This window comes from Talpa europaea, assembly GCF_964194135.1.
Source record: "Talpa europaea genome assembly, chromosome: 12".
Classification (NCBI taxonomy): domain Eukaryota; kingdom Metazoa; phylum Chordata; class Mammalia; order Eulipotyphla; family Talpidae; genus Talpa; species Talpa europaea.
In genome coordinates, this window is record NC_140079.1 from 56,317,643 (window position 1) to 56,334,506 (window position 16,864).

Below are 16,864 nucleotides of genomic sequence, written 5' to 3' on the forward strand. Positions count from 1 at the left end.
ATAAGGCCAGACTGTAGAGGACTCTCAAATGTCAAGGGCAGGAATTTATATGAGAAGGGACAGGTCTTAGGAATCATTAAAGGTTTCTGGGTGGGAAAATGATCTTAGGAAACTAAAACCAGTACTGTTACAGGGCAGGAAGAGGGGCAGCCCAAACCCCACAAACCTGCCTATTTTATATAGGGTTCTGCCATCTGCCACATAACACAAAACATGAGATTTTAATGGGAAGGAACTTTTATACAATTAGGAAACAATACAGAAAAGGCAAAGAATCTAGTTTCTAAATCAAGCACCCAAAGTTACCTGTCCCCTCGTGGGTAAAACTCCATCCAAATGGGATTGGCCCAGAGCAAGGCCCCGAAGCCTGCCACAAGTCCAAAGCATCTTCCAGTGGGGACCCACAGAAAAGGGTCCCAAACAACCAGACAAGCCCGGAAGGAAAAGAGCAAAATCAAAATCAAGATAAAAGCTGCCACTGTTACCTCCCCACGGGTCTCACCCACATCTGTGTCACCCAGTCCACGACCAAAAGACAAGCGCAGTTTCTTCACGTGTCTCTAGGCTCCATGTGCCTCCTCCTGGTCTCCTTCTGGCTTCATCCTGCTTCCTTCCTCAGTTTCTTTTTCAGCTTTTCCTCTTCCTGCTCAGCTCCACCCTCCCTTGGGTGGGGCAGGGAACCTCCCCCTTTCCTGGGGACCACCCTGTTACAATCCCCCCTTTTAATTTTTATTCCACCATATCTATGGTGGCACAGATTTCCTGGGGACCACCCTGTTACAGTACTGCAAAGTTTAAGATGCAAAAGAGGTCTGCCATTGAACTTTAGGGGAAGGTGAGGAGTGAACAACTATGCTCCCATCTTTTGCCAAAAACTTCAAAATATCTCCAGGACCCTCTCCTAGACATCTTGTGGTACAAGGTCACATTCTATTCCCATGGTCAGAGTCTATCCCCTTAATTTCAATCAATTTCATCCTACCATCCCCCAGTTTCTAATTCAGTATCTCTGATGATATTTGAAAGAAAAATATTAATGGAGTTCACATTAATTCATGAACAACTCTTACCATCCCTGCCAGGGGGCAGCAGAGGAAGCAGCAGTTCAGTGAGGTAAGCATGTGATGTAGAATACCAACTCTAGCATCTTAAATAATGTGCCAAGCATAACTCATCTGGTTAATCTCTGTACTTTTATTTCTCCATTTATAAATAAGAGATGACAATATGTACCTCAGAGATTGTGTAAGAATTAAATGAAATCATACAGAAAAAAACTAAATGCACCTTTAAATAGTATATTATAATGGAAAGAACACAAATTTTTGAGTCTGAAAATTCTGGGTTCAAGTCCAAGCAAAGAAACTACCAGTCAATTCTAAGGCCTTAGCAAGAACCTTACTGATATTTAAATGAGGCTCAAAGTCTATCTATCAGTAATGTGGCTTAAAAAAAGGGGGAAAGGAGAGAAGGAGGCAGACACCTAAGAGCCCTTTTTCTACTTCTAAATTTCAGTTGATTTAGCAGCATGTTGTGAATATTTTCCTGTGTGTGAAAATGCATATTTATATGTCATGCAAACATATGTCTTCAGAAGCACACAACTTGAAATTATTACAATTATTCTTTAGAACAGAATAAATCATTAGAAAATTCTTAATTGTTTAATTCGTATTCAAAGTATAGCAAGCAGTTCTCAGACAACAGCAATTCACATGGATAAGAACACACCCTGGAACTGTAAGAAAAAAAGGGCAGGTTCTGGAGAAACTTCAATCACTTAAGCCAACCATAATGACGTGTTTAGCAATTTCATACACCACCCAGGTTGCAAAAGAAAAAAAAAATTGGTAATGTCTAAATTAATCTACACATTAATAAGCACAAAGGACTGAGGAGTTTTTATAAACTAAAGGAAACTCAAGGATCCTAAGAACAAAGGATCCTAAAGGGCAGTAAATGCTATAAAAAATATTAGGACAATTCACAAAATTGGAATACAGACTGAAGATCAAAATATTGCATCAGTTTCCTAAATTTGATTACTGTGGTTACATAAAAGAGAAATTTTGTTCTTAAACACAACTGAAGTATTAAAAAGTAAAGGGGTATCTAATCAAATATTTCTGAAAACAGTATGTTTATGTGTATATGAGATAAATAAGTGAATGATAAAAAAATGAAGCAAAAAGTTAAAATCTGGTCAATTTGTTTACTACTCTTTAAACTTTCCTGTTAGTTTAAAATTATTTCAAAGTAGTGCTCGCTTCGGCAGCACATATACTAAAATTATTTCAAAGTAAAAAGTATGGGTGGGGAAAACCCCACAAATTCTCCTGAATTATACAGGAATCTCCTCAACCTAAAAACTTCCAACTAGCAAAATTTCACAGAAATTAAGAGAGATTAAGAGAGTTACAAACCCAATAAAGCATACAACACTTTCTACCAACAGATGGCATTAGTGGTCACTGTTTAGTGTCACTGGACTTCACAGCCAAACTGGTCTCCAGAGAGCCTCTTGGAACTAGGCTACATATACACACAGATGTTTTTGCTCATGCTAATACAGAGGATAACACAGACAAATATTATTTAAGAGGTGGAAGGTATCTGGAGATCTCAACTTGGGTTACATTTCAAGTCCTCAAGTCTTCCCTTATTTTAATATTTGCCACCTTGTCCCAGGGCATGGTGTCCCCTACACCTTATGGAGAATAGGGCTGTAAGTAACATACTGTAAAGCAATGTAAAAGTGTTGTATTCTTCAAACATGCAAGAATGAAAGAAGAGAAGAACAATAAAAGCAAAGAAAAAGAGAAAAAAGTAAGTTTGCCTAACTTACTGCTTTATTCCAATCCCTTGATTTTACAGAAGACAACAATCCAGGCCTCCCTAGTGGTGCAAGGGGTTAAGACACAACCTATCCACAACCACTGCAGCACGATTTCAATCCCCAGCTGGTCAGGGAGCTACCCACATGGGGCAGCAGACTCACCCGCTACTCCCCTCAGCAGTGTATTTCAGCCAATCTGCCTATTCTGTTCCCCACTCTGTCTCTGGTGAATCCTCTCACGCCCCACACCTCTGGCCTATACCCTAGTTCTTGTATGCATAAATAAATAAATCTTAAAAAAAAAAAAAAAGAAGACAATAATCCAACAGAGTTCATGTGCTGCTCAGTTAATGGCAGGGGAGGTCTTAAATGCAAGTCTGTTTGTTAGCCCTTGGCACTTTCTACAAAGGCAAATTACCCTCTCCAGAGGAACCCTTAATTGAATGTTTAAATACTGTGGAATTGTGGGGATGCCAGGGAGGGGGTCAGATAGCTAATTTCTCTCCCTCTCCGCTTCTAACAGTTCATTAGGTGAACAAAATGATGAAGGAAATACAGCCTGTACAAAGGCTAGGAGCAGGGAAATCCTTTGTTATTAGCATTGTGGGAATAGCCAATAGTTGTGTAGAGTATAGTTAAAGGGCAAAATGTAGGAGAGAGATGGGAAGCATAAGGAAGAGTCTGGACAACCAGGTATAAAAGCAAATGTTTGTAACAGTTAAAAAAAAAAAAAAAAAAAAAAAAAAGCCAATCTTTATCTTGAGGAAATGAAAAGGCAGTGTCCTTAAGGATGGACTATTAAATGATCTTACAAATTTCATTCAGAAAGAGAATCTCTCTCACACACATACACACATACACCCTTGCCTGAATTATTCATTCCTATTGAATTCATGAGTCTGATGACTTTAAATACAACAGATACTTGATGTTTACACAAGATTTGTTCCAAAATATCTTGAAAAATCCCCCACATTTGAGAATACGATGACATATAACATATGAAAGTGTATTTTTTACTCCTACAGACCTTTAAATGATTCAAAAATACAGGAATCATTTACTTATCTATCTTACCATACAAATTGAAAAAGACTTGTTTATATCATGAAATTAAACAACAGAACCATACATTTTACTCCTTAATTTATCCAAAATTCCTTTTGCTAGACCAACTATATTTTGTTTTTCATTGATCACCAGCACTAGGAGTTGGCTCCAGCAGCATAAATAGTGCTAGCAAAAGTTGCCATCCAAAAAATACCCTGATGTATAGTGAAACAGGATCAAACCTTGCTCAGCAAAATTACAAATTATCATGTCATACACCCTCTGAGTCATTCCTGGAATAGTGAAGACCACACTGTTAATTTGTGAAAGACAGAAATCTATATATCACAACCAACTAGCCAAAAAAAGCACCCTGTACTCCAGTTGTAAACTATCCAGTGGCTTTTTTAAAGGTGGCAACACTTCTAACAACATAAATATGTGCATAGTGATTTGGTAAAAGATTTTCAAGAAACATTCTTGTTTTAGTAACCAGTTTTCCACTAGAACATTTTGAGTACTGGGGCTCTGAAGCTGTTTACATATGGTCCTCAGGCAACCCAATGGCCCGAAGAAGATGAATTTCCCATATAAACATTGAGGTGTGTGGAGAACACTGTTCTTCATTTAACAGCACTCTAAAATAAATATTATATTCCACTTAGAAACTGAGGTGCAGAGAGATGAAGAAGAGGTCTATCTCCTAAGAGCAAATAAATCTTTCCTAGAGGTGCTCTCCTTCCATCTCCTTCCCCATCCCATTCCCTCCATGCTTCATCTGCTGCAATTCCTTTACATTTATTTATGCCTGCACCATAAAGGAAATGTCAGGAAAATCTTCAGATAAGAATTTGGTATTTGGGATGAATATTAACCAGTAAAAATTGGGAAGATAGAGAGAAAACGGTAACGACATTCCTGGCCCGAGGAAATGATAACTGCAAGTATAAAAGAGTGGAAGAAACTGGCACAACAGGAGAAGGTTCATTAATTCTTTGTAGAAAATGTGTGTGAGTCTGAGAACATGGATGATAAATTGCAAAAAGAATGTAGCCAGATCATGATGTATTTACAAAATCAAGGAAAGAAACAAACTTTTATTCTCTAAATCAACAATTCTTAATTAAGAGACCATGAATGAAAGAAACCCTTAAAGCATGAATTGCCCAACTTCCCAAATGTATGAAAATATGTAATGAACACACACAAAATTCATTTTCACACCTATCAAAAAATTTTCAAAGGGATGCAAGAATAAAAAGCAGTTAAGAACCATTAATCTGGATGACTAAATTACTGTGTAATTAATTACAGGAAGGATGTGTGCCACAGTATTTTTATTTTACATAGGTAACTGGCAACATTTATGGAGCTAAATGGATTTAGAGAGAATCTTAAAAGTAGAGAGAACAATAAGGAAGTTACTACCCTACTCCAATTAATAGAACACAAGCATATTAAAAAAAAAAATAATGGGGGCCTGCAGACCTCTCCTGCCACCCACTGCTCCCCTCAGCAGTGTACTTCAGTCCTTCTGCCTGTTCTGCTCCCCACTCTGGCTCTGGTGAATTCTCTCACCCTCCCGTGCTTCTGACTGCACCCCAGTGCTTGTATAAATAAATTAAATAAATAAATAAAAATAAAAAATAAATCTTTAAAAAAAAAAAAAAGGGCCTCCCTGGTGGCACAAGGGGTTAATTTAAGGTTCAGCACTATCAAGCTATCTGCAGCCACTGCAGCACAAGTTCGATCCCCAGCCAGGGAGCAACCCACAAGGCACAGCAGACCTCTCCTGTCTTGCCCGCTGCTCCCCTCAGCAGTGTATTTCAGTGCATCTGCCTGTTCTGCTCCCCACTCTGTTCTGGTGAATCCTCTTACCCTGTCCCCACACCTATGGCCTACACCCCAGCTCTTGTATGCATAAATAAATCAATCCTTAAAAAAAATTGTAGAGCTTTTTCAAAGGTAAAAGTAAACTTCCTAGAATATGCTGACCATCTCCTAGAATATGCTGACCATCTACATATGGGTTATAAGCAAGAAAGGAAGTAAGGTTGTGTTATTAAGTCTACTTCTCTTTTAGTTGCCATTCAAATGTACACCACACCATCACCAATAAAAGTCATTCAATACAACAGAGCAGTTGCTAGTGAAAGGGTACCACTGTTTTCCATTTGAAACCACCCATCAATGAGAAACTAACCACAAAATGCCTAATGTTTCCCCCAAAAGAGGAAATGCTGAAGGTCCACAAGCTGAATCCAGAGCTATTTTTGTAAATTAAGTTTTAATGGACTGCAGTCATGTTCATCCAGTTATGTATTGTTTATAGTTGCTTTCACACAGACCTGAATACATGCAACAGAGACTGTATGGACTGTGAAAAAGAGTCTAAAATATTTACTACTTGGACCCTCCCTGAAAAATTCCCAACCACTGGTATAGAAGAAAAATAGGAACAGAGTCGTTAGTGCAATAGATGGAAGAATAAGCAGAGGAAGGCTATTACATGGACTAAATTCAGCCATGTAACATCAGTCTTCTGGGAGTAGTTGGAGAAATGCTTGCAGCAGCAGCAAACTGCTCCTAAACAAATAGAATATAGAAAACTCCAAGTATTACTCTATTTGGAAACAACATATACTAAAGGTTAAATTGCTCCAAACTTTGTCCTTTTCCCCACATTCTTACACTCAAATCTACCTTCTCTCTCCTCATTCTCTTTTTTTTTTTTTGAAGATTTATTTATTTATACAAGAACTGGGGTACAGTCAGAGGTGCAGGAGGGTGAGAGAATTCACCAGAGACAGAGCGGGGAACAGAACAGGCAGACAGACCTAAGACACTGCTGAGGGGAGCAGTGGGTGAGACAGGAGAGGTCTATGGGAGATGTGGGTATCTCCCTGGCCAGCTGAGAACCGAACCTGTGCTGCAGAAGCTGTGGACAGCTTCACAGCGGAGCACTCAACCCACTGTGCCACTGGGGAGGCCCTCCTCGTTCTCTTTTAAGACAGAAAAAGAACTAAGATCTGATTGCCACCATGTAAACCTGCTGAGGTGTCTGATGTGAGAATCAGGGCCTATTTGTGGAACACTGGCAAAAAGTAAGCAAGGGAGTATCTTAAATTAAGAGATCCCTAATGTAGGGCCACCCCTGGTGACGCAGCAGTTGAGCACTGGGCTGCAAAGCTGCCCGCAGCCTCTGCAGCGCCGGTTAGATCCCCGGCTGCTGGTGAGGGTCGCACATGGAGCACAGACCTCTCCTGCTGCGCCTGCTGCTCCCCTCTGCAGTGTACTTTGTTAGTCTGCCTGTTCTGCTCCCCACTCTGTCTCTGGTGAATTCTCTCGCCCTCCCACGCTTCTGACTGTACCCAGTGCTTTTATAAATAAATAAATAAATCAAAAAAAAAAAAAAAGAGAGAGATCTCTAATGTAAAGATCAGATTTCAAAGTCACTAATTATTTCAAAAATTAAAATTTAGTCCAACAATTAAAATTAAACTCTACTGGTGACTTCTATTAGACTAGATTGGGAAACTATGTATATGGTAGTGCTGGCGTTTTAACATTTTTTCAAATGATATGAAAATATTACAACACATCCAAATTGACCAATTCCAAGTGTCTCTAAGAATAATTATTTAAAAAATAAGTCTCATAAACATATCAGCTACACATTCCCAAAAGTGTAAGACACAATTTTCTCAGTGTATTATTAGCAATTTGTTTGACCAACAGTATGTTCAAAGCAGAAGATATAAAAACACAAAATTAAAATAATAAGCAGCAATAAAAGTGATTTTAGATAATATAAATCAGGGTTTCTCAACCTTGGCATTAGTGACACTTGGGACTAAATAATTTTTTGGTGAAGGGGACTTTGCTGTGCATTATATATAGCCTGCTTTGTAAGTTTCCTGTGGCCTCTATCCACCAGATGCTATTAACATTTTGACAATCAAATGTCTACAGACCCTGCCAAATGTCCCCTGGGAGGCAAAATTGCCCTAGTCGAGAACCAATGCTCCAAATGAATTAAAGTTTTTTGATGATTTCTAAGAAAAAGATTTCAATCAACTTTCTGCATTGTATATAAATTACGCAAAAAGCATAGTAATGATGCATGTTATTAATAAGCAGTTTTAGTAAATATTTTATCAATTCATACATCACTTGAAAAAACCTTACATATAAACGGCATGCAATAAACTGCACATGCTCAAGCTATGTAGGTTATTTTATCAATGAGAAAAAAAAACACTCCACCATCAAATAATGAATATATCTGGTAATTCCCTATGTGCCCACTTTCTTTTTTTTTTTTTAAGATTTATTTGTTTATTTATACAAGCACTGGGGTACAGTCAGAAGTACGGGAGGGTGAAAGAATTCATCAGAGCCAGAGCAGGGAGCAGAACAGGCAGACTGACGAAATACACTGCTGAGGGGAGCAGGGGGCGCGGCAGGAGAGGTCTGTTGCAGCACGTGGCACCCTCACCAGCGGCGCTGGCAGCCCAGCACTCAACCACTGCACCACCAGGGGAGGCCCCTGTGCCCACTTTCTTTGAGTGTAACTCGGCAGATTTTTTTGTTTGTTTATTGTTTTTGTTTTTGTTTTTGTGGGACCCTCGCCAGGGGCCAGGGAACAAACTGGCACTGCAGAGGGTGTGGGCAGCCTCGAAGCCCAGCGTTCAACCACTGCGCCACCAGGGGAGGCCCCTGTGCCTACTTCCTTTGAGTGTAACTCGGCAGATTTTTGAGATTCATCCGTGCTGCTGTCTGAACAGCTCACACCTTTTTATTGCTAAGTAGTATAGATATATCATAAAATTTGTTTCTTCATTCATCTATTAATGGGCCTTTGGGTTTGAGAGGTTATTATAAACAAAGCTGCTATAAAAATAAATACATAAGTTTTCTTTTCTCGTGACTTCACTTAGCCTTCCAATGTTCAGTTAGGAGGTATTCCCTGCTCCACAATTACCTAAAAGTGTTTGCATAGAACGGGTATTATTTATTCCTTACATATTTATTTATTTTATTTTATTTTTATTTTTTTTAAGATTTATTTATTTATTTGTTTGTTTGTTTGTTTGTTTGTTTATACAAGAACCCGGGTATAGGCCAGATGTGCGGGAGGGTGAGAGAATTCACCAGAGACAGAGCAGGGAACAGAACAGGCAGACTGACGAAATACACTGCTGAAGGGAGCAGCGGGCGAGACAGGAGAGGTCTGCTGTGTCATGTGGGACCCTCGCCGACGGCAGGCTAGGTTTGAACCGGCACTGCAGAGGCTGTGGACAGCTTCACAGCACTGCGCTCAACTCCCTGCGCCACCAGGAAAGGCCCTCCTTACGTATTTATATAGTAGAATCCACTTGAGAAGTAATCTGGGCCCAGAATTTGTGTGTGTGAGTAATTTAATCACAAATTAAATTCCTTTAAAAGATACAAGATTACTCAGGTTATTTCTTCTGGAGTAAAGATTGGTAGTATATTGTCTTTAGAAGACTTTGTGTACTTCATCTGTTATAAAAATTATAGGCACAGTTATTCATAATATTCCCTTATTATCCTTTTATAATCTATAGAATAAATGGTGATGTCACCTGTCATTTCTGAAACTAATCAGCCTATTTAGAGTTTATCAATTTTATTGATCTCCCCTAATAACCAGTTTTACATTTCAAAGTGATTTAGTCTACTGTTTTTTTTTATTTTCTATACATTAATTTCCACATTGATCTTTATCACTTTCTTTTTTTTAATACAATTTGTTCTTTCTCTAACTTCTTAAGGCAGACAGGGAAGTCACTAATTTAAGAAATTAATAAAGGAATTCTGTGCTATAAATCCTCCCTAAATACTGCCTTAAGTTACATTTCACAAATTTTGATATTTTGTATTTTTATTTTTATTCAGGATAAAATACCATCTAGTATCCTTCTGGTCTCTTATTTGACATATAGGTGAGAATTGTGCTCATATCCAAATATTAGTAAAATGTTCAGTTTCCCACTAAATATCTAATTTAATTCCACTGTGACTAGGGAACACAGAATCTCAAATCATTTAAATGACTGAGGCCTGTTTTATGGTCCAAAACACAGTCCATCATGGAAAATATTGTGTGTGTGTTTAAGAACAATTGAGAAGAATATTCTGCTATTGTTAGGTGTTCTATAAATGTTTTTATTAGGTCAAACAGATTAAAAGTACTGTTTAAAAGGCACAAGAACAAGAAGGAGCTCATGTAAATAATTTCATCTCTCGCCTTAAGGAACAAGAAAAAGAATTAACAAAATCAAATGTCTGCAGGGGAAAGTAAATAGTAAAAAAATTAAAGTAGAAATAAATAAAAAAGATAGTCAAAAAAATTAATGAAGTCAAAAGCTGGATCTTTGAAATAATAAGCAAAATAGACAACTCTGTAGCTAGACTCAAAAAGGAAAAAAAAATAGGAATAGAAATGAAAGTTACAACAGACATCTCAGAAATTAAGAGGCTTATAAGTGATTAATATGAGATTACTATGCAAGTAAATTCAATAACCTAGAAGAGATGGATAAATTCTTAGAAATATATAATCATCCAAGACTGAAAAAGGAAGAAATAGAAAACCTGAACAGACCAATTTCGGGCATGGAAACAGAAACACAATAAACAGCCTCCCAAGAAAAACAAAAGTCCAGGACCAGATGGCTTCACAAATTCTACCAAATATTCAAAGATGAGCTAAGACTTATCTTGCTCAAACTATTTAAAATCACTGAGAAAGAGATACTCCCAAATACATTGCATGTGGTCAACATTACTCCAATACCAACACCAGAAAATGACAACACAAAAATAGAAAACTGAAGACCAATTTCTGCAAAAACACCAATGTAAAAATCCTCAACAAAATCTTGGCAAACCAAATTCAACAATGCATTAAAAAGATAATATACCATGACCAAGTAGGATTTGTGCCAAGGATACAAGGGTGGCTTCAATCAAGGTATTTCACCACATCAGTAATAGGAAAGATAAAAACAGATGCTGAAAAAGCATCTGATAAGGGAATATCTGTGAGCACCTGTTAAGATTCAACATCCATTTATGATGAAAACCCTTGAAAAACTGGATAAATGGAACACACCTCATCATGCCAAAGGCCATATATGACAAACCCACAACTAATATCATTCTCAATAGTGAAAAATTGAAAGCTTGTCCACCAAGATCTGGTACAATACAACAGTGTCCACTTTCACCACTACTGTTCAACATAAGTATTGGAAGTCCTAGCTAGAACACATGACTTTCTTCAAAGAAATAGAGCAAACATTACTGAAATTCATATGGAACCACAAAAGACCTCAAATAGCTAAAGCTATTGTGACAAAGAAGAAGAATGGCAGCATCACATTTCCAGACTTGGAATTATTCTTGACCATTATTAAGCTACAATAATCAAAATAGAATGGTACTGGAACAAAACACGGAGACCAATGGAATGGAATTGAGAAAAAAATAAACCCACACTTATATGGAAAATTTATTTATGACAAAGGAGCCAAGAATATACAATGCAGCAAAGCAAGACTCTTCAATAAATGGTGTTTGGAAAGCTGGAGATTAACATGGAAAAGAATGAAACTAGATCACTATTTCACACTATACACAAATAGAAAAAAATCAATTCAGGGCCTCCCTGGTGGTGCAGGGGTTAAAGTCTCAGTGCTATCAAGCTATAACCAGCCATTGCAGTATGAGTTTGATCCCGGCCAGGGAGCTAACCTACATGGCGCAGCAGACCTCTCCTCTGTGATCTGCTGTTTCCCTCAGCAGTGTATTTCAATAGATATACCTGTTCTGCTCCCTACTCTGTCTTTGGTGAATCCTCTCACCCCCCACACGTCAGGCCTATACCCCAGTTCTTGTATACATAAATAAAAATAAATCTTAAAAAAATTCAATTCAAAATGGATAAAAGACTTGAAGACCTAAAACTATAAAATACATAAAAGAAAACATAGGCAAAACACTTCTTGACACAGGCTTCAGAAATGCTTCATGGATTCATCTCCAGCAAGGAAGAACAAGAGAATATAAACAACTGGGACTACATCAAACTAAAAAGCTTTTGTACAACAAAACAGTCACTAAAACAAAATGACACCCTACTGAATGAGAGAAAATATTTGTGCACCACACATCTGACTAGGGGCTAATATCAAAGATCTACAAAGAATTCATGCAACTCAACAACAACAACAAAAAAAAACCAAAAATAATCAAAAAATAGGCAGAGAGCAAAGCAGGCACTTCTTCAAAGAAGACAGATGACCAACCAGCACATAAAAAAAAAAAATGTCCATCATCACTTACCATCAGGGAAATGTAAATCAAAACCACAACAAGATACCACCTCACACCAGTGAGAATGGCTCTTATTAAAAAGACCAGAAACAAGTGCTGGTGAGGATGAGGAGAAAAAAGAACCCTTTTACACTGTTGGTGGGAATGCACTCTGGCGCAGCCCCTATGGAAAACAGTATGGAGGTTTCTCAAAAGATTAAAAATGGACCTACCCTATGACCCAACAATTCCATTTCTAGGTCTCTACCCAAAGAATACAAAAACACTATGTACAAAATACAAAAACAAACCCTTCCACATTCATTGCAGCAAAATAATAGCCGAACTCTGGAAACAACCTAAATGCCCAAAAACAGATGAGGGGAAGAGAAAGGTGATATACATACACAACAGAATGCCACCTACCTATCAAAAGGAGAAACTCTTGCCATCACAGCATCATGGATGGATCTGGAGGGGATTATACTATGCAAATTAAGTCAGAAGGAGATGATGCCACTTACATGTGGGAAACAGAAAACCACGCCCTTGAAAGCTGACTACAGAATTGAGGCTACCACAGGGGCGTGGAAGGGGTGAGAACAAAGTGGGCAGGGAGCACAATGGACCATGATGGTGAACAATGGGTGTTTTGGTGGTTGGTGCAGTGTGGTCACTAACTACACCTGGGAGGGGAGAGCCTGTACTTTTAAAACACAAACCATGTTGTCAATGTGACCTCAAAAAAAAAAAAAAAAGTAGTTTAAGTCCACCAAATCTTTGTGATTTTTCATACTCAGGAAAATGTGCATAAATCTCCAAATAAAAAGGAGAATTACTTTAATTAAGAGTCCTATTAGTTTTTTATTTCATATATTTTGAAATGCTGTTATTAAGAACATAAATGTTTAAATCTGCCATGTCTTCTGCTTACCTGACCAATATATCAGTATGTAATGACAATCTTTATCCTTGGCGACATTCTTTGGTTTAGTCTACTTTGTCTAATGTTAATTAATAGTTACTCCATCTTTCTTTTGACTATTCTAAGTATGGTACATCTTTTTTCATTCGTAACTTTCAACACATTTGTGTATTTAAAGTATGCTTCATATGAAAAAGGATGTATTTTTAAAATCCAAATTGACAATTTCTGCCTTTTAACTGGTATGTTTAAACCATTTGTATTTGATGTGACTACTGCTATGGTTATGTTTAAGTCTACTGCCTTGTTATTTGTTTTATATTTCTCCCATATTCTTTTTTCCCTCTTTTCATACCTTCCTTTGAATAAAATTAATATATTTTCTTCTTCCAATTGCACCCTTTGTTGGATTACATGCAACGTTTTAAGAAAATAGGGTTGCATTAGGATTTATAGCACACACCTTTTAACTTACCCTGGCCTACTGTCAAGTGACATACTACTTTATGCACAGTATAAAAATCTTGCAAAAGCACAGTAGGGGGCCTCCCTGATGGTGCAAGGGGTTAAGATGCAACCTGTGAAGCTGTTCGCAGCCACTGCAACACGAGTTCGATCCCTGGCCAGCAAGCTACCCACATGGCACAGCAGACCTCTCCTGTCTTGCCCACTGCTCCCCTCAGCAGTGTACTTCAGTCAATCCCCCTGTTCTGTTTCCCATTCTGTCTCTGGTGAATCCTCTCACCCCCTGCACCTCTGGCCTGTACCCCAGTTCTTGTATGCATAAATAAATCAATCTTTAAAAAACAAAAAACAAAAGCATAGTTGTATCATTACTCCCACCTAAGTTTCTGTACCTGAGATATGCTACCTCTTTGTTAAAATGGGAATAAGCATTAGGAAAGTGTAAAAGACACAGTAGCAACAAACAGAGCATTCTCTTTGTTATAAAGGCAAATAAAAACAGAAAAGGAAATAGGTATTTAAGAATTAAAACTCCACAACAATATAACTTGGGTTCAAATCCTACATCTCCCACTTACATAACTTATCACCTTAGGCAAGACAGTCTTCGTGTTTCTCAGTTTCTACAACAGAACCTGCTTCTCCAGATGATCATGAAGATCTAACAAATTTATAAAGGTAATATGCTTAGAACACCACCAAGTAGTTATTAAGTGCTCAATGTATAAGTTCCAAGAGGTATTATTCACAATGAATAAGGACAGTATTTTTTTCTAAGAATTTATTTTTTTTAATTTTTTTTAAAGATCTATTTATTTGTTTGTTTGTTTGTTTGTTTATACAAGCACTGGGTACAGCCAGAAGCGCAGGAGGGTGAGAGAATTCACCAGAGCCAGAGAGGGGAACAGAACAGGCAGACAGATGAAATACACTGCTGAGGGGAGCAGTGGACGCATCAGGAGAGGTCTGTGCACCATGTGGGACCCTTGCCGGCGGCTGGGGATCGAACTGGCGCTGCAGAGGCTGCAGGCAGTTTCGCAGCCCAGCGCTCAACCACTGTGCCACCAGGAGAGGCCCCAAGGACAGTATTTTTTAATGTCCCACATACTACCTAAAATTCTTTACTCAGTCCACATACTGGGTTTCCCTGTTCTAAGTAAATCTGCAGGCAAATTAACTCATTCAACTCAAAAACAAAAACGAAAACACTTCAGATTACACCAAATAGCATCACATGTATGATTTTACCTATTGAATATTTGTTATGTATGTACCACTATTCTGAAAGATTTGCATGTACCATCTCATTCACTGCTTAGGTCAAACTCTGTGAGGAAAGGTGTTATTATTATGATTCTCATTTCACAGATGAGAGATGAGACAGAAGTTAAACAACCTGCACAAGGTCACACAGTTAGTAAAAGACAGAGCCAGAATTCTACTATCAAAAGCCTGACATCAAAGACGATATACTCTTTTCTGGGAAAAAAACAAGATGTGGTCTCAAGAAGGACAGGAGGTACAGAAGTAATAAAGTAATGGGAGAAGACTTATCTATGGAGCCAGAAACTTCTATCTCAAGCTGTGCTTCCCTGCCTCTGTCACAGACCATATACTTTTTGCTCTTAGAATTCTGTGCTTCTTTCTTGTCTAGTTACCAACTGATTTACTCATCTCCTTATCATTTCTGTAATTCACAGCTTCTTACTGTTACACTTATTTTTTTGTTCTCTTAAACTTTAGTTTCTAGGACTCTACACCATTGCATTCTTCCATTAATTGGTTTATAGAGTAGCAACCCTTAGATCAAAAGCCCACTCCTGAACCAATTAGTTGCAATATAATTTTACACAGCAGAAAACATAGCTACTGAGATCTGTTCCTTTGCAATGTAGTGTGGAAAGGGTAGATTTCCTTCAAACGAACTCTGGGCAGGCCAGAATCAGTCATGTAAATCACCACTAAAGTGGGGCTCAGAGGTCTTGCCAGTATTTCGAATCTGTTTAGTCATAGTAATCAGCAGTTATAAGTACAAATTTTGGTTATTATTATGGAAATCATAATTTACAGTGTCACACAAGTAAGACATGGATCATAGGTCCAACCATTGTTGAGTAAAGGGTTGTCACACTGTTATCAACAGCACTAAGACTGGGGGAAGGAAAGGCCACTGTGATCCATCATTTCCAGTCCTGCTCAGAGATACAAGTAGTAAACATCAATAACACCATCCACTGCTACAGCTTTATCTGTTGGGCCACACTGGACTAGAGCAGATGAACATGCTAGATGTGCTAACATTATTTAGAGCCAACACACAGCTGCTCACACCTTTTAGATAAACAAACGTGGCAGAGAGGCTTCAACTTCAATAGTACTGCTAGTTAAGTTCAAACCTCTGAAGTGATATCTTTAAAAATCTTTTTGCAGGAAAGGTTCTACCTTACATCTTTTGGCTTTCTTAATGGCAGAGGAAGGTTTGAATTTAAAACTTTCTGCAATGTCATTAGGTAAGACCAAGTAATAGGAACAGATAAGAAAAAGCCAATAAAACTTATTATGCTACTTTCCAATTGGTGTTGATTTAAGCCTTTCTATTGCAAAGATTACTAAATATGCATATAACTAAGAAGGCTTGTTTTGGTTTGCTTAGAAGACAAGTTCTCAACAGTTTGGATTTTTCCTCCAATCTTCATTTACTAACTTTCCATCTACACCTCAAGAAGTAAACAGAGAAACTAAAAGTGAGTGAGTGACAGACAGTATGTAGTATCATTGAAATTCTAATCTACTTTATTTCTAAGGACTGAATAATCTGGTCCCACCTTATCAAATGTAACTCTACTACCCAGCCCATACCCCCCCAAAATCCCTTCAATCCAAGGCATGCCAAAAAAACTAATACTAGTTTCTGATTCTTCAGTCATGCTATTCCCCATAACTTACATGTTCTTTCCATCTTATTAAAACATATTTCTTAAGGCCCATTCCCACCCTCACTGAGCCTCCTCTCCTGTGAACAGCTCTTCAACTGATACATAACTAAAAATGGCCTTATGTTACTTACTGTGATTTCACAAAATAGATTTTCTCCCTCACCAAAAGATGAGTAGAAAGACTAAGTCTAGGACTTACATTTCTATGTTAACATTCACAAATACTCTGTTCACAGAAACATTCAAAAATACTGACCAAGAGAAGCTAGTCAAAGGCAGAGTTTCTTAGCCATAAAATATGCTCAAAAT